The sequence below is a fragment of the Telopea speciosissima genome, chromosome 2 (genome assembly GCF_018873765.1).
Source record: "Telopea speciosissima isolate NSW1024214 ecotype Mountain lineage chromosome 2, Tspe_v1, whole genome shotgun sequence".
Lineage (NCBI taxonomy): Eukaryota > Viridiplantae > Streptophyta > Magnoliopsida > Proteales > Proteaceae > Telopea > Telopea speciosissima.
The window spans coordinates 16,358,824-16,383,238 of NC_057917.1; the positions used below are offsets into that span (position 1 = coordinate 16,358,824).

The 24,415-nt window shown below is 39.6% G+C and overlaps 1 long non-coding RNA gene across 1 annotated transcript; it reads left to right on the top strand.

The window, feature by feature from the left end:
- The first annotated feature begins 3,591 nt into the window (after positions 1–3,591).
- Positions 3,592–12,324, top strand: LOC122652180. The gene is made up of 3 exons (XR_006331563.1): positions 3,592–4,021; positions 9,130–9,131; positions 12,315–12,324. It is a non-coding gene; the product is annotated as an uncharacterized LOC122652180 (long non-coding RNA).
- Positions 12,325–24,415: the final 12,091 nt, after the last annotated feature.

Genomic DNA, 24,415 nt, shown 5'->3' on the forward strand with positions numbered 1-24,415 from the left:
ATCTCAAGATCGAAATTGTGGTTATTCATAACACTAGCTAAAAATTTAAATGAAAGAAAAAAAACCACATAAATTTCATAAAAAATTTACTGCAAAATTAGTGTTTGTTGCGATTTCTGAAAAACTCGTCGATCCAGATCTCGAACGAATGAATCTTTGAGTGTGGGAGGTGTTAAATGCTTCGACATTCTCCTCTGCGCAATCTTTGTGTTGTTTTATTTTTCTTTTCTCTGTGTTTACTCTGTTGGATTTTGAACGATGAAGTTCGCTCCGTTTTGCGCGATATGATTCGGAGGAGAAGCATTAAATAATAAATACCCTTTGGCCATTCAATGCTAACCCTGTGCCAGTACTGATTCCAATTTCCAAGGGTTGCTTTATTGACTGGGAACGGCAGAGAAGAGAAGAAGGGAGAAACGGAGATAGTGTTAAGGGTAATTTTGTCATTGAACACGACATGTTTGATTGAGAGCCATGTAGCCAAATCTATCAAACGGTTGTATGTTTTCAGTCCAAATTTGGTATGATTTCCATTCCAATTTCGGATTCATTTTATGAAACAGTCAACAAATATATTTTTGGTCAAAATTTTGATTTTGTTTTGATTGTATCAATATGAAATATTTAAAGAATAAAAAAATTCATTTGATAGTTCAATTTATGTGAATAAATTCTCTATATTTTTTTGGGAAGGGTGATGACGGTGGCGGTGGCGGTGGCGATGGCGGCGGGGTAGAAGTGGTGGGGTGGTGGTGGTGTGGTGGCAACAGTGGAGATAGTGATGGTGGTGGGATAGTGGTGGTGGCAAAGACGGTGATGGTGATGGTGATGGTGGCAGTGGTGGTGGTGGTGCCAATGGTGGTGGTGAGACTATTATGAGAAAAAAGGTGATGTTTTTATTTTTACATGAAATTATTACTTTGTCGATCACATTAACCTTGTGCTCATTAAAGAGCAAAGTGAAATCAAATTAAATATAAATTTTCAAACAACTCTTAAGTTATTTCAGAATTTCTATTCCATTTGATTTCAATTTCACTGAAATAGGCACGCAAGTAATTTCCAAAATAGAAATCATCCCTTGAAATTGAAATAGAAATCAGACCAAATCAAGCCGCAGAAATCAGAATGCTTATAAATTTCAACTATACGGTAGGGCATACCAATACAAAAACAAGTTGCACAAAAGCAAGTCAACATGACTTGAAAGATTCATTATCTTTCCACGATATGCTGTGGGCAATATTTTGATCGTTGGATCCTTTGCACTCAGTGTCGTCAGCTTTTTTTTTTTTTTTTCAAAAAAATTACACTTAGGGTATCTAACGTTTTGACAAATTACGAATACCTCAGGTATTATGGAATTGAGGCTCAAAATTGATACCTCAGAGACCAAAGCACTAGTCCATTCCAACAGTCCACGAGGTACCTCACGTCTGATATATTACATTTGGGGTATCTAACATTTTATCAACATTATATTTAAGGTTTTTTTTTTTTTTTTTTTTTGGGTGTAGGTATTTGGAATACCTTACGTTTCATATATTATGTTTGAGGTATTTTTTTTTTTATATTACCAATTTTGCCCATATCCTCACATCCCTCTCTTTCTAATGGAGGGGCAACGAAAACAGCCTGAGCTCCTACTACCACCAACAATCCCACCACCACCATCAGCAGCAGCAACAACACCACCACCACCACCACTACACTAATTTGTCCAATGCCCACTAGAATGCCACTTACTCCACATTTGCCCTGTCTATGGGTCTATCTGTTTATCGATATACATTTTGTCGTCCAAGGTAGATGTTGTTGTAAGGACGCTAGTGCAAACATTGAGTGATACTGACTTTGGTGCGATGGTGGCTGCTCTAATGGTACTCAATACTCTGCCCACAGACCACAACTCTCTCACGTTTTGCTGCCATCATAGTGGAAAACTAATCGGAACGAATGTGACCATGAGGAAGAAACTAAGCAAACAATACACAACACGAGGAATTTAACGTGGTTTAGCATGAATGCCTACATCTTTGAGAGAACCATAGATTTTTCATTGAGCCAAAAAACTATCTAGACCACTCTCTACCTCCCAAAGTGATCTCCTCTTGCTTGTAAATAGGATTTTCCACACAAAGACAGATACAAATACAAACTCAATAATAATTATGTGGACCTACAGATTATAAGACACATCCAACCCCAATAATCTCCACCTTGGCTTGGACTCTACAAACCTTCCTGAGGACGAAGATCGATGTTGTTATTGATTCTACAAACTTCGCCATGCATTGTCTTTGCCTATCTATAATACCCAGTCGACATCACCCACAACCCCACCTGGGGTGTCCTGTACAACTTACTGATGTTGTACAATGTGAAGTGGCTCCACCTCTCCTATCGCAATAACTGCTCTGAGATATTACTATCACTCACCAAATTCGAAGTGAAAGAGACCCGTTTCTTTCTAGACTTGCACTTTTTTATTGTCTGAACCATTTACAGTCTCAATCATCCACTTGTACCTCTTTCCTAACTTCCAATGGTATCTCTACTTGTTTCAATACTCCCTACAAGTTAACATAGATTCCCAATCATTTGCCTCTGCATCACAACCATGGTCCCTCTAGAAACCTTGAGAACTCCACTTTTATATGAACATTTGAAACCTCTCACATCCAATGTTTCTAGTGACATCAAAAGGGATGGGTGTGGGGTTTGCGTAGCGGGGTGACGGTTGCTTCAAATGGGGTGGGGGTGGAGGTGGCGAGTGAGAATGAGGTGGAGGTAGAGGATAATGTGAGGGATAAAATATGTTTTATTTGTAAACACAAAAAGTTCATGAGTATATATCACAAATGTCATTTTTGAAACTTGAGATACCTCAAGTGTCGTTTTGCTAACTATTGGGGTACCTCAGGTGTAATTTATCCTTTTCTTTTTTTTCTTCTTCATAGAAAATCAATAGGTACAAAGGTTATTATTTCAATTAAATAAGTAAAAGGAAAGAGAACGCTAACTGGGCATGTGCGGTGCGCTCTACTACGCCCAAATATAGGGACACGTGACATGACTGCTGCACCCCTAGGAAATTCCACCTTTCTATGGGGGCATGACGATCATTTTGCGCACCCCTATGTGTGGACACAGGGGAGCACACCACATGCTCCCAGTTAACGTTCTTTCTCCCATAAATAAAATAGCTCTCCAACTAATTTATTTTTAGGTGAACTTGATTTCAATTTTTTTATAAAATTAAGATGAAAATCATACCAAATACCTTAATTTCAATTAATGATCCATAAAATATTTCATGTAATCATACGAAAGAAAACCTAAGTTTAGGTATTGATGATGCATTTGTGGTTAAATTTCTCAACCCAAAGTCCTTGTAAAGGCAAAAAGCGTAGAGAAACTCAGTCACGCAGGCTCCCATTGGGTACAAGTTCAAAAAAAAAAGGGAATCTAAAATTTCCACGTGTCAATGGTTAAGGCTCTCATTTATTTTCTTGAAATCATTTTTTTTTTAAGGATAACACACTTGTGGAGAATTCATGCTGTAGGCGTTCCACAATTTTCCTTTTCCATGTTGTGTATGATCTCAAATCTTGTCTTTCCATCTAACGGCTCACATTCGTTTACTCAAACGTGAAGGTTATATTTTCCGAAGCAGATCATAATCTTTTTCTACTGCATAGAGAAGAGTTGGAAGGAAGAAAAGAAATAGAAATAAAGAGCGCGATGGCTTCATTCACCATTGCTCTTTCGTTCCGGCAACAGCAACCGGAAGAGTTTTTGAGGTGACGGCGGCGAAGAGATCCGGTGGAAACAGAGAGGAGAAAGGACCGCTGGATTGGATCCTGGGAAAATTACAGAAGGAAGACCAGTTTTATGAAACCGACCCTATCCTTAAGAAGACTGAGGAGAAGAACGGTGGCACCACAAATCGTAATAAGAATTCAGTTACAGTTCCACCCAAGAAGAAGGCTGGTGGCTTTGGAGGCCTTTTCGCCAAGTAGTAGCGATTTGATGCCTTCTTCAGACTTTGCCTTTTATGATTCTTGGTTAATGCTGAGTTGTGTCTCACTCCTTCATCTCCTGTATCTATGAATTCCGTTTCTGTCTGAATTTATTATTGATATTGAAACGCCTTGCATAGGGATATGATCCACCGGAGATTGCAGGAATGTCGGTTTATAGTCAAAGAAATGGAATAAAAAAAGATATTTTGGAAAATACCATAAATTAAGAGGGTATTTATGAACCCTAAAGGAGTTATTTTATTTCTTTGACTGCAAGCTAAGCTTAGTTAACACTTAACAGGAACATTCATGCAACTTTGGTGGCAGCAAATTTTTTTTCCTTTCCAATGTTTGTTAATGGAGATTTTAATTTCTATTGAAAATTATTAGTAGAAAGGTGGAAACTCTTTTTTTCCTGCAGTTACTACTTTTTTTTTTTTTTGGGGGTAATCCTTTCCTCTACTACTTTCTCTTTTCTTTTCTTTACCCTTTTTGGGAATTCCTGATCTCGAGATCATACTACTGTTGACTAATACTAAATAGTACCATTTAATTCTTGATTCTTTTCTTAATCACGCATGAGGGTGTTTTAGGAAATCACATTGTTGATAGCAAGGGAATTTAAAAAGGAATTGAGGGGAAAATTTTAACTTAAAAAAGAAACTTTTGTAATCATGCACACGGCTAATTAAGGGTGTCAAAATTACCAATTTAGCTCGTCTCCATGGAGGCGTGCGCCCAAGGTGCTGCCAAGGGGCATCCAATGGTTGAGATGTACCGCACACATCTCGGTGCACGCCTGGGGATGTGTGTGGCATAGCCCAACGACTGGCAGTGCCCTGGGCGTTCCCTGCTCCTTGTAGACGATCCTGATACACCGAAACCAAATTGAACTGTTTTAAAATTAAGGCCATTTAAACGGTTTAAATCGAATCGGATCGTTTAACCGAATAAACCGTTTAACACTCTCAAATGTACATAAATGTGCCAAAATAAAACAAAAACCGTTCATCGAAATCGAACTATTTAAACTGAAACTGTGAAACCGTTTAATAAATGGTTCGATTATGGTTTTAAAATTGAGAGCATTTAATTAAACAATTTAAATCGAACCAAACCGTTTAACCGAACCGACCCTTTTAACACCCTTATGGTTAATGTCAATAGTTTTACTTTCTATCTAAATTCCTTATATTTGAAAAGGAAAATTAAAATTACATCTAAAAAGTAGTATTACTAAATATGATTAGAAATTTAAGTAATTCATACAATCATATGAATATTGATTACAAAAATTCCCATTTTAGGTTTGAAACTTTTTACTTTACTTCCCTTCAATTTTCCTTGCATTCAAACAGAGCTTGAACAATTGCAATTTCTTTTCCTTTTGCTTGATCGTGAAAATCCACTCATTTCGATGTTTACAAAAAGATGATTCTAGAACATTCAAAATCACAAAGACATCTTCTCTCATTCTAATGATCATATTGTCAACCAAAACATCTTTACCATTTTCACTATAGCTTAGTTTGTTTCGGCGTAAAATTTTACCTGGAAAGTTTTCCTAGGTAAATTTTACTATGTAAATGTAAAATTTTTTCAATGTTTTTTTCCATCAAAAAACAAACATTGGAACACTTTTCAACATGTCAAATTTTTTTTTAGTGAAAATTTTCTAGATAAAGTTTTACACCGAAACAAACAGAGCCTATATGTCAATTTGGGATTGGAACCAACCAATTAAAAACCAAAGCCGATTGGAATCGATTATTAATTGGTTAGTTCTGGTCCCAATTATTAGGGTTCTTTATATTTTCGAATTAGAATATGACCAAATTGATTAATTGATCAAGAACTGATCATGTACCTATAAATCACAAGATAAATTTGTACCGTCCATTTTTACAATTTTTTAATCTAAACCGTCTATTCCTTTTCAGCATTGGGTGAATACACAATATTGTCTAGAGTATTGGTACACATACATGGACATAGGCGAACTGATTAGGATTTATCCCAATTAACTAGAACCGTCTCAATTGACACCCTTATTTTTTCTTCAACAAATGCTTTTATTTATTCAGGTGGGCTTAGTGAGGATGGGTCTCTTGTCTGGATAGGCCAAGTTTAAGTCATATGGTAGATTGAAAGACAAAATTTTGTGGACCAATAGACCTTAAGGTTCCCAGGTTACATATCGCATTTCAGCCGAAACAAAGTTTGTCAAATGAAAAAATAAAGCAATGAAAATATAAAGACTACAAGAGGGCGTACGTTCACTGGAGTAGCTAGCTGAATCCCATTTACAATTACAATCTCAGTCAGCCATTCGAGCTTTTAATATTCCAAAGACAGTATGGAAAAGCATTTGGAATTCGTGGGTACCTCCAAAAATTAAGGTATTTGTGTGGAAGTTGGTCAACAGTGCATTAGCGGTCAATTCCAACAGAATGAGGAGGAATATGTGTACTACTGATGCATGCCCTCTTTGTGAGGAGGAACCTGAGTCTATTGAGCATTCCCTCATTTATTGTCATAAAGCAAGGCAATTGTGGTTTGTTAGTCCTGCAGCCCGACAAACATCTATGGACCTAAGTAAGAGTATGTATGAGTGAATTTTGTCTTGGAGTAACCCAAGGGATGGTCTTTCCAAATCGGATAAGAAATCAAGTGTCCTACTTCATGCGCTTACATGTTGGGAAATTTGGAAATCAAGGAATTCCTTTGTGTTTCATGGAGTTGTCCTTGATCTAAAGACTTGGATTTCTCACATTTCTCTCTATTTCATGGAAATCCAACATCACCAGAATATTGTGCCTCCAGACAGCACAGGTAATTTGGTTGAGCCTTCTTTCATCCATCCTTCCCATTGTATCTCTATCTTCACTGATGTGGGATTATCAAGTAATCCAAAAGCAATGGGAATAGGGTGCATTGCTGTCAATGAAGCTAAAAAAATCTGTTGGGTAGCTTCAAATCATTTGGCCCCAGCTCCTGCTTTGGTGGGTGAGGCCCTTGCCTTGAGACTTGGTCTTGTATTGGCCAAGTCAAAGGGCTATCACAAGGTCGCATTGTTCTCAGATTGCCAAGTATTAATTGAGGATATTGTTCATTCTGATCGACTGCTAAATTTGTCGATCTTGTCTGTTGTCCAAGATATTAGGCATCTTCAACAAGGCTTCCATAGTTGTGTGTTTTTCTTCATTCCAAGAAAGTGCAATTTTTGAGCCCATAATATTGCTAAATGGGCTGTTTGTTTTCCTAAGTTTAGTTGGTGGGAGAACTCATATCCTGAATCTCTCACGTCTATTGTAACCAAATTTTTTTCCCCCATTGAGGAAGAATAAACCGTCTCCCCCTCTGCGGGGTTTCTGTGTCAAAAAAACAAAAAGAGGGCGTATGGGTGTACATGGACGGCTAAAAATACAAGGATGCATGCCATATATGGTAGGAGATTTGATTGAATTAAGTCCTGAAAATTGACATGTGGCTAATCCAATCCCATACCTATTTATCCAACGATCAAAATTATCACATCATCTCATCACATGACTAAAAATTGTGAATCACTTTGATAAACTTATCAAGTCAGCCTATCTAAAGCAACTTTTGCCCTTTTATTTTGTTGGCTTTAAATGGTACAACCAACTGTGTTGTACATTTGGACTTCAGAATTTTCGTGGGGCTACGTATTGGGCTGGGTTGGTCTGAGCCTCATATGGCCCAGCCTTTCTTTTTGGGCTCAACCAAAGGTTTCACCTTCACCAGGTTGTGATGACCTTACTAATTACCATACCTTGCGCTAGCTTAGGCAATGCATTGATGACATACAGTACAGAGTACAGACCGAGTGTTGCTAAAGAGACGACCCAGGCACCCTTTGTGTTCTCTATAGGACCAATCCTTTTTGGAATCAATGCATTTTAAAGCGACCCAAGGGCTTCCAAACAAGGATTTAGGAATCGCTACTGAGTATGGTATCGGATATGGTATTGGTCTCAGTCGATATTGATTTGATATCAATCCAAATCAGCATGTATCGATTCGGATCAAATGAATTTACCCTTCTTTCTCTTTAAAATTTGATTTTTTTTTTATTTTTATTTTTTAAACTTTTTTACCCTTGGTCCTAGCTATCATCGTCCTACTTTGTGTTTTTTCTCTTTGAGACCAAGGAAAACAATTCCAGTTTTCATTCTCTTTTGCAGATTTACAAATTTTGACCATATTCTTTGCTCGCCAACACAGAATGGCTCTGGTGGTATTCTCCTTCTTTGGTGTAATGATGTTCAACTCCATGTAGTGTTTTTTTACCTTTGGTTAAAACCAATCATGGCATCTAACTTTTGCCGATCTCAATTACAATCCTACCATCTGTGCATCACAGTGGCACTCATTGGAGCAGTTATCTGTTTTTATCTCTCATCCTTGGTTGGTCGCAGGAGATTGGAATGCTTATCTAACACCTAATGAAAAAACATAAGGAAGGTATATCTATTGCAACTTCCCAACTAGCTCACTTTTTCAACCCACAAGGGAAAAGAAGAAGTGGCCAAAGAGAATGCTTCCTTCTTTTGTTGATTATTTAATAGTAAAAAATAAGGAGCAATGGAAGTCAAGTCCTAATGAAAGGACTGCAGGGAAGAAAACCGATACCTCAATCAAGATGGGGCGGGGATGGGAAATTACAGAGCGGGGTTACTGTTGTACACAGAGAGGGTGAGTGAAGGATTTGAAAATTTTCTGCTGTTGGTTGATGCTCTTTCAACTGCAGAAACGATCCCTTTCAACTGCAGAAACAATCCCTCATATCCATGCTTCTCGTCCGAAATTGACAAAGAAATTGATCACCGTTAGAGATTTAAGAATCATGGGGTCAGGGAGTGTGGATTGACCAACGTTGGTGAGCCCTTTGTTTCGGGTCAATGTTTGTGTGTTGAACGCTTCGAGGATTTTTATTGGAGATGGAGAGGTGAAGAAGAGGGGGAGTTGGAGACAGATAAGAGGATCCAGATCCTCTCCAACGAGGGCATCACCCAATGAGCATCTGACGGTTGGGCTGGCTGGGTACGCACCGGGTTGTATGCCAGCCAGCCCAGCTGAGCTGTTCGATATCTCATTGGGTAATCATTGGGCGATCTTCTAATTGGAGACGATCCCGATCCTAGATAAGAAGAGAAGAGGGATAAGGAAGGATGAAATTAACCAAAAAAAAATCATTAACACTAAAAAGTTGATGAGTAAAATGAGATGGACAAATAAGTCCGGTTACAACAATCGGGTTGGATATGATTAATCCCTCTTTGTATATCAGTTTGTAATCGTCAAAAAAAAAAAAAAAAAATCAATCGTCAACAAAGTTTAGAAAATAAAAAGGGGACAGTTTTCATACATAGCTGTGTAAGGCTCCTGTACATCCGGGCAGCCGGGCTGCATGTGCAGCGTCAGACTCAAGGCGGTGCGCTTTGACCGCCTTACCCCTACCTAAGTACCTTGCCCGAGCAAGGGTAAGGTGGTCAAAACGTGCCACCTTAAGCCTGGCACTGCACATGCAGCCCGGCTGCCTGGATGCACATGATCTTTTTCGCTGTGTAAGCCGTGCATGTGAGAGGATGATAATTTCAATGCATTAAAATAGGAGTGGGGTTTTATGACTTTTGTAACTCCTTGTGAGAGGGGACACAACCGGGACCTTTATCCGCTGCTGTGCACTGTAGTGCTGCTGTGCCATCGTGTGACGCTGCTGGCGCAGCAGCGGCCATGTGTGTGATATGAATCAAAGACTTTCTCATTTAATCAAGTGTTACTGTTTACATATATATAGCCTTTACAAGATGTGCCACCTGGCATAACTGACTCAACAGATCACATGGGAGAATATACACCAGAGGGACTTAGGTCCACTCTATGATGGGTTATCTCTATCAGGCCCCCGCAAGCGCACCGGGGGGGAACCCACGGTTAGCTTGGATCGAAGAAGATGAAAACGTTGTCTGGACAGACTCTTTGTCAAGAGATCCGCTAACTGATCCACAATAGATACATATCGAACAGCCAGTTGACGTGCAGCCACCATCTCCCGTATGAAGTGAAAATCAATCTCAAGATGTTTTGTTTGGGAATGAAAAACTGGGTTTGCGGTGAGATACATGGCTCCAACATTATCACACCATATAGTAGGTGGCTGGGCAAGGAATACCCCCAACTCTTTAAGGAACGGACCCATACAAGTTCAGTTGCAGCAGCTGCTATGGCCCGATATTCGGCCTCAGTGGAGGACCGAGAGACTGTCCATTATTTTCGAGATGCCCATGTGATTAAGTGTGATCCCAGAAAAATCCCATAACCTGTTGTAGACCGGCGATCCGTTGGGCAGCCAACCCAATCAGCATCGGAATAGGCAGTCAAGGAGAGAGACGAGTTAGGCCGAAGGAAGAGCCCATCAGATATTGTATACTTGACATAGTGTAGCACATGTGTGACTACAGCCCAATGCTGGTCCGTGGGCTTGTGCATGAATTGAGACAGCTTACTAATTGCATGTGCTAGGTCAGAGCGGTTATGGATAGATATTGTAGCGCCCCAACAATCCGATGATAATCAGATCCATCAACCAATGGTGTACCCGAGTCAGTAGCGAGAACCATACCCGTAGCCATGGGTGTGGAGATGGGCTTGGATTCCAACATACCCGAACTAGTTAGAAGATCTGTTGCATATTTGCGCTGGGATAGGAAAAGTCCATCAGCTGAACGGTTTACTTCAATGCCCAGGAAGTAGTGCAAATCACCTAAGTCCTTTATTGCAAAGGCAGTGGACATGGCCTGTATAAGAGCCGTAATGGCACTAGAGGAATTGCTTGTAATTATCAAATCGTCGACATACACGAGAAAATATAGCACTACAGTACCTTGCTGAAACACAAACAGTGACATATCGGTTTTAGAGGCCACAAATCCTTGCCCAATCAAAAACGTACTCAGCCTTGTATACCAAGCCTGTGGGGCCTGGCGGAGTCCGTATAAGGAGCATTGAAGAAGACAAACGTGATTTGGCCAGGTAGGGTCTACAAACCCGGGAGGCTGAGTCATATACACCTTTTCCTCTAGCATGCCATGTAAGAATGCGTTTTGGACATCTAATTGGCGTAGTGGTCATCCGTTGGTAACCGCAAGAGAAAGGATCACACGAATAGTTGCGGGCTTAATTATAGGACTGAATGTGTCATTAAAATTCAGACCAGGCCGTTGATGGTAGCCCTTGGCCACTAATCGAGCCTTGTACCGTTCGATCGAACCATCAGATTTTCTTTTTATTCGAAATACCCACTTACAGCCCACTACATTTTGACTAGAATGAGATAGAACCAATGTCCAAGTCTTGTTGTGCATAAGAGCAGTGAGCTCATCCTCCATTGCAGCCTGCCAATGGGCTTATTTTATTGCTTGCGTGTAACACGTAGGCTCAGTTTCAGGTGTTGAGTGCATAGGTGCAGCTAGGTTTAACCGAATAGGAGGTCACAATAGGCCTCTCTGTGAACGAGTTTGCATTTTATGTGTACAGGCCACAGGCTGTGCAGGAACTAGAGATGCTGGGCCTGCAAGATCATTAGTTATTGGGCCTGTAGAAGTAAGAGCTGGTCCTGCAGAACTATTGTTCACTGGGCATGGAGATGGGTTAGGAGAGACATCAGGTAAACTAGGAAATGGGTTAGATGCAGTAGGGCCCGCACTGAGAAATGGAGCAGCCTCAGGTGCGGTTGTGGGCTGAGCCCGAATGGGCTTATCATAAGGCAACAAAACTGTGGAAGAAGCAATATACCACTGAGCAGGAATAATAGTAGAAGAAGAAGTAGCAGCAGGCTTAAAGGAGTTTGAAAATGGAAAAATGGATTCCTTAAAGACTACATGACGAGATATGTAGAACTTGTTGTTGGTTGCATCATAACACCGATATCCCTTGTGATTGAGGGAGTAACCCAAGAAAATACATGGAGTGGATCTTGGATCTAATTTATGCCTAGAGTATGGCCTTAGCCAAGGATAGCACAGGCACCCAAAGGTGCGAAGGAAGCTATAATCTGGGTCTTTATTAAAGAGAAGGCGCAAAGGATTGTTGTTATTAATGGTAGGTGATGGCATTCTGTTTATCAAGTATACGGTTGTAGTGAAGGCATAGGTCCAAAATGCTGGTGGTAAATGGGCATGGAAGAGAAGAGCCAAGCCCGTTTCAGTTATATGACGGTGCTTACGTTCGGCTAGGCCATTTTGGGCCTAGGTATGTGGACAGGAAAGCCTATGCGAGATGCCATGTAAAGAAAGAAGAGATTGGAGTTTCTGAAACTCACCACCCCCATCAGTCTGTAAGGACTTAATTTTGAAACCAAAGAAATTTTCAACCTGAGAGTTAAAGGCTGTAAAGATAAACAGTAAATCAGATTTAAGAGCTAATGGATATAGCCAGTTATAACGGCTGAAATCATCCACAAACAGTATGTAATACCGGAACCCATCATGATAAGCCATTGGAGCAGGCCCCCATAGATCACAGTGGATCAGCTCAAGGGGAGCTGAACTAACAGAATTTGAAGAAGTAAAAGGGAGCCTATTGCTCTTAGAAATCTTACACGCATTACATGGAGTAGTAAAAATAGGAACAGAATAGTCTGTAAAATGGTGAAGTATAGATTAAGACACCTTGTGGGAGGGGTGGCCGAGACGACTGTGCCAGTCCAGAGTAGCTGATGCACGAACTCCTGTCAAAGCAACCGAAGGAATAGAGGAAGGCAACTTGGAAGAAGAAGGCGACTTGGAAGGGAACAGCTCGATGGTGTACAAGCCATTGTTACTCCGGCCCTTGTATAGGATTTCCGCTGTCCGAGAATCCTTGAGAAGAAAGCAAGATTTATGAAACTCAAAGTATACTAGATTATCTATGGTAAAACAATTAATTGATAAAAGATTGCAATGGATGCCAGGGACACAGAGAATAGTTGAAGCACAGAATGTAGAATTAGAAGAAAGAAGAAGTGCAAAACCTGAGTGAGTAATTGGAAGACTCTGACCATTTCCAACAATTATATGATCATTACCTGAATAGGGAGTGCTGACTGCAAGATTACTAAGATCTGCAGTGAGATGGTGATTAGTGCCCAAATCTAAAAGCCAAACTGATGGACATTGGATAGAAGCTATACCAAGAAAGGCGTGATTAAATCTTTGAGGACAAGCCTAGGCAATGTGACCAGCCATGTTGCATATTTGACAGCAGGAACGATGTTGATTGAGAAATGAAGGTGATGAACAGTCAGATCCAGCTAAAGAATCATTTCTTGAATAACCAGATCCAGAGTTAGGTGCCCTGTTTTGATTCTGATAGCTACGATTGTAGTTTCGATTGAACCCGTAGGTATTGTAATTACCACCATGAGAACCATAACCACCACATCCATAACCATTGTTGTTAGAATTGTAATTGCCATTACGACCTGCATAATTTCCAGAACCACCACGACCACGATAATAACCTCCAGATCCACGAGGGTTTCGTGAACTAGAAGAGCCACGAGAACTCGGAGAACCAGAAGCATAACCACCGGTGGCATTACCTGTTGAGGCAACATTGGCAGTAGTGACCAGTGGAGTTGTCTCCGGTGAGATTAAGCATAGATAGCTTTCATGGCTGAGCAATAGTCCAATAAGATCTATGAACGATAGTGAATCAGACCGAAGGCGAACTGATGTAGCGAAATCACGAAAGTCAGATCCCAAACCCTTGAGAGTCGCTAAAACCAAATCATCGTCAGACAGAGGCTGATCTATGACAGCTAGGGTATCAGTAATCGACCGAACATAGGAGATGTAATCTGTAATGGAGTCATTATTCTTTTGAATGTGAGACTGACCGTCCTTCAGATCCAAGATCCTCGTTCTTGAAGACGGAGCAAACATAGATGCCAAAATACTCCAAGCAGCGTGAGCAGTCGACGCGTTCACCACATGCGAAATGGTAGACTCCAAAAAGGGAGGAGACAATCCAACTAAGAATCAGCTGATCTTGTTGGATCCAGAGATTTGCAGAGGATTCATCGGTAGGACATGAAAACGAACCATCTACGTATCCCATAAGGTTGTATCCTCACAAAAGAGGAACAAATTGAGCTTTCCATAGTAGATAATTAGAAGAATTAACCTTCAAGCAGAGATGAGACGAGACATTCGGAGCAATCAGTGAAGAAGAAGACGATGCTTCTGTGGAGCTAGCAGCAGGAGAAACCATTGTCCAAGAACCAAGACCCCAAGAAACAAAAAAGTGAGAACCGAAAAGTGAAAAACAGTGAACGAAAAAGAAAAACCACTTAGGGAAGTGTGCGCTCTGATGTCATGATATGAATCAAAGACTTTCTCATTTAATCAAGTGTTACTGTTTACATATATATAGCCTTTACAAGATGTGCCACCTGGCATAACTGACTCAACAGATGACATGGGAGAATATACACAAGAGGGACTTAGGTCCACCCTATGGTGGGTTATCTCTATCAGTGTGCACAGCGGGCATGGCCGCTGTTGCACCGCACGATGGCACGCACTGCAGCGCTGCAGTGTACAGCAGTGGATAAAAATTAGACACGACCTTACATGCTTGCACGGCCATGTATGAAATCTTTGGCCAAATAAAAAACATTGACTTTGAAGTTACTCACAGGTGTGAATAGTATGCGATCAGGTTGGTCGATTTCCCTTCTCTTCTTCTTCTTTTGTTTTGTTCTAACAGTACCGTAGTTACTCAAACTTTGCAACTACCGCTGGCTTTAGTTTCAGAAGCCTATAACTTGACCACCACTTGATTCTTGGAATTGACTGCAGCTGGGCCAGTTCCGTAGGCCTAGGAGATTCTTGCTTAAATTGGAATTTCAGAATTGTTTGAGTGGTTTCAAGGGTTGCAATCGATTTCGTATCTTGGTTCTCTTCTACCATTACTCTCGTGGGGTTCTTTTTATATTTTCTTTCTAAAGACTTAACTTTTGTCATGACGATTAAGGCCCCATTTGGTAATACTCCTTGTAAATACTTCTAGTTATTCTATTCCGCGCTAATTACCCGGTCCATTCTCTTGTTATCACGGACTGAACCAGATGAAAAACTAAAAAAGGAACATAAATTCAAAAACATCAATTTGGTGTTCTTCAATTCACTGGAAAGAACACAAGTGTTCCCGATAAAACCCTTCTCTCAGCTCTTGGCGCACATCTTCAACTCCTCTACAACTCAAAGCCCAGGCAAATCAACCTTCTGCAACTCTCTACTACTCGAGTGAACGTACGCACGCAAAGCTGAAGCTGGTCTCCCTCTCTCTCTCTGTGCAACTCAATTGATTTGCTGAACTACGCGTCCGAGTATCCAGGTATAGCTTTGAAACCGTTACTCCTCATTCTCTCTTTGCCCCTCTTTTCATTCTATCGCTCTCGCACTCCCTCTCTCTCTCTCTCTCTCTCTTTCTTGCTTTTTTGCTTTCTTGCTTTCTCGTTGTAGCCTAGGTTTCCATTCACTCGAAGTTGAAGTGAATGGCCAAACAGGGGAACTGTTACTTCTCCCTATCCCTTTTATGCAAACCGAAGTTTTCTCATTTCCCCATCGTTTTCAACCCCAAACCCTAAAATCCCAAAAATGTCAAACCGAGGTTTTTAAATCCTCATATGCATATCTTTAATTTGCAACTTAGCCATTCCTTTAAGGAACAAACTTACAAATCTGTTGAAGCATTTTTTATAAATGAAAAATTATTTTATCCACTCAAAGATGAAGATGGATAAAACAACTATTGGATTTCATTTTTGCAGGCAAAATAGAAGAGAAAGTTGGATCAGTGGTGAACAAATCTTTTGTTCATACCCTACAATCCCATGTGAGTCGACTTTGGTGTATATATTTGTGCATTTTGAACCTTAAATGCTTATCAATTTATATTATCAACATAGTAAAAAATACTGCAAGTTAAAGAATTAGAAAATTTTGCCTTGTTGTCTGTATTGTTGTTTCACCCAACATTGAAATTGTTCAAGTGGTTAGGATTATCTAGCGAAGCCAAATTTTCACTTGGAGATGCCTTCATGGGACTGAACAATTCAAGAATGTCTACAATGTTACACAGCTGTTATCGAAGTTTACCCTGTGTTATTATTGAATATAATGTTGTGTGGTATTTTACCATTTTATTATGCATAGAGATAAGAGAGGAAATGACACTTAACCACTGGTTTTGAACCTCGAGTCTAAAGAGACAATGTAATTGATGGAACTCATAGGCAAATATGAGTTTTAGATATCTTGCATTCAAGTGGTTCACTGTGCTACCCTTGATTAACTGTCAATGATTAACATACCTACAGACTTATAGGCAACGGGAAAACCTTTGAAGGGCTTGTGCTTAGAGGAGGTTTGCTTAGAGTTTAAGGATTAGTATAAGAAGAATTCTCTTTATCTTGTATAAGAAGAACATTATTCCTATTACTCTTGCTTGACAACAATTTTTTTTTTTTTTTGGTAAAATGCTTGACAACAATCAATTGCATAAAATGGATAATTCTGTCAATGGGAATAAATGCACTACTTGCACTAGCTGTACAAGTAATAGGACATTGCCACATAAAAATACATGGGTCAATTGAACTTGATAAAGACATTAACGACTTGTTAGTGAGAATATCCAGATTGGCTTTGATCATAATCCATGAATCACTAGCTCTTTGCCCATATGGTTCACAGAAGAGATAGCCATTGCTCGTTGCTTCAGGGAAAAACTAATAACAGATACAGCCCAAGCTCAGTTCTTAAAAACCCTTTTTCTACTATTATTTGTCTAACCAGATAGAAAACCAGCACTAGACTATGATCATTTCCTATTCTTGGTTGGTAAGAAATTGTTGTATTTGTGAAATTGCATCCATTAACATTTTAAATTTGAAGAGCTCTATTTGAACCTCATTATTGTGTGTTCATATGAACTCCAAATTGATGAAGCTACAATTTTCTATCTATTGTGTCTAAAGAGTTTCATAATCCCTGGGCTCTAAAAGTTTCCTCCCTTCCTTTACTCTTCTATGGTAGTCAAGGTTCGAAAACTCAGGTCTCGGAGCCATCTCGGCCCATGAAAAAACTGAGTTGGGCTGAGATCTCAGCGAGTTTGTGCATTTTTTTTTGTTCGACTCAGAAGCCCATCTCGGTGGGTTTTAAACCTCTGTTGGGTCTGAAAATCGGTATACAGCCTATTTTAGGCCATTTAAACACAATGGCATTACTAGATTTTGTAAAAACAAAGTCCAAAGATGACTTTTACATCGGACCCTTAGTTGGTAGGCGGCGACGTATTAAAATAGCATAGTATATACATTAATGACATAATTTATGTACATAGGACTCAAACAAAACATTCAATTAATAGAAAAATAAGTTAATAAGCATTACAAATGTTTAAGTTGAATAAGTGATACATCAAATTGCTTAAGCTTAACAAATAACAATGTTACAAGTTACAAGTTACAACTATCATCACATAAAATTAGATTGAATGACATATTCATTTCCCAATTGTCCCACATAGTCTTGCCATGACATATTGCTGCTAAACAATTGCGTATAGTCCTCCAAAACATTCATATAAGAGTTCTCATCCACATATGTCAAGATCCCTAACCTAGGGTATAGCTGTTCCACAGTGGCGTCAGACCGTTGCCATGAAGGATGAGATGCACTGCTTATGCTACTGTCATATTGAGGATTGTATGGGACTTGGAATGTGGACCCAATGTTAGACCCAATGTTGGACCCAATGCCAGACTCACTACTTTGATAGTCATACGCATATGTTGGTTGCCCAAACTGACCATAGGAACTATATTCAGAACCGGTGCTCTGCTGACCATAATCATAGTCATAATGAGGTTGGGATGATTGCCACGGCTGATGCTGACTACCAGTATCCATACTCATGCTTTTAAAACTTGCTAGCATGGTGTTCATACTCGTGTCATCATACTGAGGTTGGTTGTGTTTGCGACCCATCCTTCTCTTATAAGTTTTACTGTGGCCACCATGGTCTTGATCTTGTGTGGCATGTGTAAACTGAGACTCACCTGTGAAACACACAAGGTCCTCCTATGTTTCCACTTCATGCTGGTATTGCTTGTGCATCCCCTCATGACGATCATCATAATAACCACCAGCAGGCATGCCACCATCAGTACCACCACCACCACTACCACCAGGAGGGTCATCACCACTAGCAGGGTCATCACCACTAGCAGGGTCACATCACCATCACCATCACCATCACCATCACCACCACCATCATCATCATCATCATCATGAGTTCCTGTTGCAGCCTCAAAAGGTCTCGGTGACTGAGAATGTGTATGTCCCTCTTGCGACATATAGTTGTCAACATCTGTACCGATTACAGACGCAATGGTGGAGTCGGGCCTACCTCCAGGCTCATCCATCTCTGGTGCACCATGATCCCTCACCCACTAGAATAGAGGATCCTCATCATCATTAGAGTCCTCCTGGAATATGTTGGCTTGCTCGATGGGATCTTTGTCATTCTTCTCAAATTCTTCACGTATGTGCCTCATGCTTAGTCTCATATTATAATGCACATACACCAGCTGCTCCAGTCGTTGACTACCCAATCTGTTCCGCCTCTTTGAGTGTATCAATGCGAATGTACTCCAATTGTGCTCGCACCCAGAGGATGAACATGTTTGTGAGAGCACTTTGATTGCTACCTTCTCTCAGGTTGGGTGAACTTGTACCATAAAACACCCACCAATCAGCTGCATTATAAACATAGAATTAAGAATATGTGCATTGTAAAGGGATAAAATTATAATTCATAAAAGTAAAGTCATGCCACATTGTCACCTACCAGGGTTTGACTTTTGTCTACCATCTACTGCAGCTTTTCGACTGAAACTTGCTGAGGCCTCTCTAAAGAATTTGATTTATTTTTAATTTAAATTTCAAACAGTGTTAGAGGCGTTAGTATTTGCTATTTAGTAATTACATTCTTTTACTGACTACCAATGTACCAAAGTCCCATAGTCTCACCTCATCATTGCAGTCAGATTGTGTCTTAGGATTGACCTCCAACTTCTCAATAACAGCTTCAACTGCCAGTAACAAATCCGTGTCCAGCCCAAGATGGTACTTCGGATTCAAATAGTATGTTAGTAAAGGGAAAACCACAAATATAAGTTGTTAGTGACTTAATACTTTTGAGTTTTGAATATATAAATATAAAAACTTATATAAAGTGTAAAGTATGTCGAAGTGTTGAACTCACCAGCTTTATGCAAGGGATGACTCAAGTGCTTTTCCCATTGCTCATCAATGATGTTAATGTATGAGCGAGCACTTCGGGGTATTGTAGCTCGGACCATTTCCTTCATCTTCTGTAGGGCAACATATATGTGGGGCAATGTAGGCTTCTTCTCCATATCAACCATCCTTAGTACTGCCACCATTGGCTCTAATATGGCAACAACTTTATACAAGTCCTTCCAAAATCCATCACTTGCAATGGTCTCTTGTGCTGCCTTCCCTTCTTCTGTCTTAGAGCCTGGCCAACTAAACCATTGGTCACTTGCAAACATTGACCTCAGACCTACCACCTTCGACTGAATGCTCTTCAATGCAATGTAATTGGTGGCAAATCGAGTGACACCAGGCCTCACTAAATCCCCCTTGCATTTTTTTCTCATCATGGCTAAAGCATAACCATGGTTATACACAAAGGTAGTCACTTGCCTTGCCCTATTGACCACACCAGCCACCAAAGCTTTTTTTCCCATATCCTTCAGCATTAAATCAATAGAATGGACTGCACATGGAGTCCAAAAGAGGTGGATCCTCTTACTCTTCTTGTTCATCAGTTTCTCTCCAGCCTTCTTAAAATTAGAATCATTATTCGTCATAATTTGGATAACGTTATTTGCTCCTATATCTTCCTCCACCACTTGCTTCAGTAGCTTGTACAAGTATAATGCATCCTTGACATGCTTTAATGCATCAACAGACTTCAAGAAGACTGTCTTCCCATTACAACTCACCATGAAATTTATAATGGACTGTCTAGTAGGTCCAGTCCAGCCATCAGCCATAAGAGTAACCCCTTATACGACCCAGCTTGGCTTCAGACCCTCTATGTACTCTTTCAGCTCCTCTATCTCTTTAGGCAAATATACATTACAACTTATATGGTGTAGGCCCCTTCCATCCTAGGCCAGCCTTCCCTGCAGCGTCAAGGAATGCATTATAATATGTTCCTTGTGTTACATTAGCTAGAATGCCATTGTATAGTATGAACTTGCTGAAGGTTTTTCGTGCTTCCTCTTGTTTACCACCAAACACTTGCGGGATGGTTGGCTGGAAGGCATCTTATTGCCTAAAGGTAGATGGATCCTGCTAAAAAATGGTATCTAGGGAACGTGCTCGTGGTCAGGCTTGAGGCCGTGGGATATCTCTTGTGCCAGTGCTTCTCCTCCTCTCATCTTGTTGCACTGGTGTAGCTGAGCCAGATCCACCAGCTCCTCTTACTTGCTCATATGCTCTTATATTCTCAAAATGAAAACTTTGCCTACTCTTTGCCAAAGTCTGCTGGTAAATCCTATATTCAGCCTCTGATTGGAACTCACCAGGTGTAGGCCTATATTCAGTATCATCTCCTACTCCTCCAAGGATGTCTACACCAGGCCTCTCTAGAACTACCTCATCGAAAGCTATTTGTTGTCTTTCCCTATCAGCTTTCTTTGTTCGTACTCCTCTCAAGTTTTGTGCCATTGCCAATTTCACTTGGCTCGAAACATTTCAGCATTTGACAACATCCTTGCCCAGACTAGACAAATGTTCCTTTAACCTAGTTGCTCCTCCAGAATTTAGAATCTTTCCATAGTAATTACACTTTGACTTCTTTTTGTCCTCAAACATCAGGACTCCATGTAGCCATGCTATATCCCCCATTGTGTAAGAAATATCTTATTTTTTACACTATTACATAAAAAAACATATATTAGTAACTATTACAGACTTAAAGTAATGTATTACACACTTAAAGTATTGTATTCATAACTATTAAACATAATATGAAGCTACTAGAACAATCAAATACCTATCTCTTATTTATTCCCTAACCCTAGTATTTATTTATTAATTAAAAATAATATTTATAAATTTTATTATAAATAATTATACCTTCAAATTAAACTATTACAACATAATGATGTATTTGATATCATTTGAAGTTGAACATTATGTACAAATGTTGTGCATAATTTTCCAACAAAAATAGGTTTTTTTTTCTTAATTTTATAAATTTTCTAACTATTTTAATAATATTATTATTAAATCTAAAAAATAAAATATGTTTTTTTAATGGGTGAAAAATAAAATTGACTCCATGAGACTATAGAGCATGCAAACTTGTCTAACATACATCAAGATCACATCCAAACAATAAATATTTGTCCTATTTTTTTTAATTTTTTTTTTTGAAAAAAATCAATTTTTTTTTCCAAAAATTATAATAAAAATTTGAATAACCCAAAAAAAATTCGGCCTCCATGAAGTGATAGATCGGCCAAATTTGTATAACATAACTCAAAATCACACCCATCTACCAAGATTTCATCAATTTTTTTCCAAAAAAATAGTTTTAGGGAAAATGGGTTACCTTTAAAAAAACCTTCAAAATGTTGAGCAATCTTCCAAAATTGAGCTTCAATCTTCACTTTGGCACCAAATTCAACTTCCAAAGGGTTGAATCCAACCAAAAAATGAAGAAGGGAAGAGAAGAATTGAGAGAAGAAGAGAGTTAGAGAGGAGAGAGCTATTTTGAGAGTTCTCTGTCGAGCTAAGGCTGTAAACACATCTGTATGACTTAAATGAAGTCATTTGGGTCAAATGACTTAGCCCCATACCCGAGATTGGCTTTTTGATCTTAAAATCGAGCCCAATTCGAGACGAGATCTCGACGAGAAAATGCACTTCTATGTTTCGGATGCCATCTCGACTCGATATTACAAAAAATCGAGAATCTCGGCGAGATCTCACGAGATTTCGAACTATGATGGTAGTTTGATGAATAATCAGTAGGTCAGGTCTGGTTATACCTGGGTTCATCTTAAGCCACTATTATATATTGTTGGAGTTGTAAGACCTTGAATACCTTCCTACTGGCCTAATAGATAGGTGTTTATATTGCTGGGAATTGATGTATAAGGTATTATTCTTCTTGTTATTATGTTGCTTCGGTTTTCTAATTTCAATAAAGTTATATGTAACAAGGTATTGGTTTTAGGTACCAAACTGGATAAGAGAATCTTAGGTAAAAAAGCTATGCTGATTTTTGTCAATATAATTATCAACAATTTTTTTAATTATAGTATTATTCACGATAATGGATAGTCCCTGTTCTTACTGATTTCTCTTCTCTCTCTTCTCGAGGGAAAACACCCTTTTTTCCATAAGGGCTGGCTCTTTCACTGGCTGTTGTTAACCTCTCTCTTTCATGCTCACAACGTTAGCTCCCTCATATTATGGGCATTTTCCATGAGTACTGAATTTTAAAGGTTCAATTTTTTCGAAGATTTTTCAGAGATCAGCTTCTTATTAGCTTGAGAGTTAGTTTGACTGTCCTTGGTTATGTCTATTGCTTTGTATCTTGTTATTATTGTATAGCTGTAGGGCTATGTTTGGAGTACTGTTTTGTATGGTGGGACCCCTTGGCACACTTCTTCTTTTCCACCACTAGTATATTCTAGAGTAAATTACTACCCCTCCCCTCGAGTATGCTTGAATGACAAATCCCTCCCCTGGATATTGAGTAATGACTTTCCCCTCCCCTACATTAACAAGATTCTATGTACCCATTCCGTAAAAAATGGCTGTTAAGTGTTATAAAAAGACTATATTGCCCTCTAAGCCCCTTCTTCTTCTTCTTCCTCCTCCTTTTGCAACTCCAAATCGAATCGAATTGAATTGAATACCGCTAGTACAAGCTGCAACGCATCTAGCTATTGCGATTTTAATCGCTCACCAGAAGAGATTCCAGGCCGCTTCTCATCCAATGATGCTTTGAGTGTATTGGGTCGCGAATTTCGCCATTGTTTGCTTGTTCTCTGTTTCAGCTATCATTCGCCTGAGCACCCAGAACAAAGACTTCAATAGTGCAAGAAAAACAGAAAGAGGATGCCACGACTGTATAGCATAGACAATTAATTGCTTGAAATACACACAAAACAACACAATAAAAACAGAGTTCTTTCAGAAGCAGTAAAAAATGCACATCTTAAAGAAACCTTAAACACACAAAACTAATGGGAGCAACAATATCGTTGGGGTTCACCAGTATGAAGGAGAACCCAAAAAGTTGCTCAGAAGAGGTCTTGGTGTCTCACATGTCTCGGCAGCTAAGAGGAGACATTCTTCATTGCTTCTCAATCTCTGCACCACCGTAGATGTGTAAACCCTGATTCTCCTGAACTGCACAGAACAGAATAAATTTCAGTGGGGAAGATATGAAAACATTAAAAAACCAAGAGAGAGGGCTTCATCAAGGGAAAGCTAGAGAGAGAGAGAGAGAGAGAGAGAGTGGGTTTCATGAACAACCTAGATGGAGGTTGCTTGTTCTCAATAGCCATACTGATTCATCTGAAATTTTAACCTAAACCATGAAACACATACAAGGAATTTAATTCAAAGTGATTCAAAACACATCCAATTGGAATTTTCCCTCTTCTTCACACCTCTCTCTCTCTCTCTCTCTCTCTCTCTCCCTCCCTGTTTTAACCATATACAAGATATGGAAGAAGGCGGTGGAGGGTTTCAAACCTAATCCGTTTCTTGCATCTATATTGAACTGTGTAGTGTGGATCTTCTATGGTCTTCCCTTTCTGCATCCCCATAGCTCTCTCATCATCACCATCAATGGCGTTGCTCTCGTTTTGGATCTCGTGAGGGCGGCGACGGTGTTGACCTTGGGTACGGAAGTGGTGGCTACGGTTTTAATATAGTTAGGGGTATTATTGGAATATCACAAACACAAGGGCATTTTGAGGTTTAAATGAAAATATTTAGGGTGATGTCATCACTTAACAGCCATTTTTTATCGAATGGGTACGATTGATAGAATCTTTGTTAATGTAGAGGAGGAGAGAGTCATTACTCAATACCCAGGGGAGAGGTTTGTCATTCAAGCATAATCGAGGGGAGGGGAGAGTAATTTACTCTATCTTCTATTATCTTCCTAAGGAAATGGTGGGTTAAAACCATGGTGATTCTAGGCCCATGTGTGTATGTGCGTGTGTTTCCCTTTAGCCATTCAAGAAATCTTAA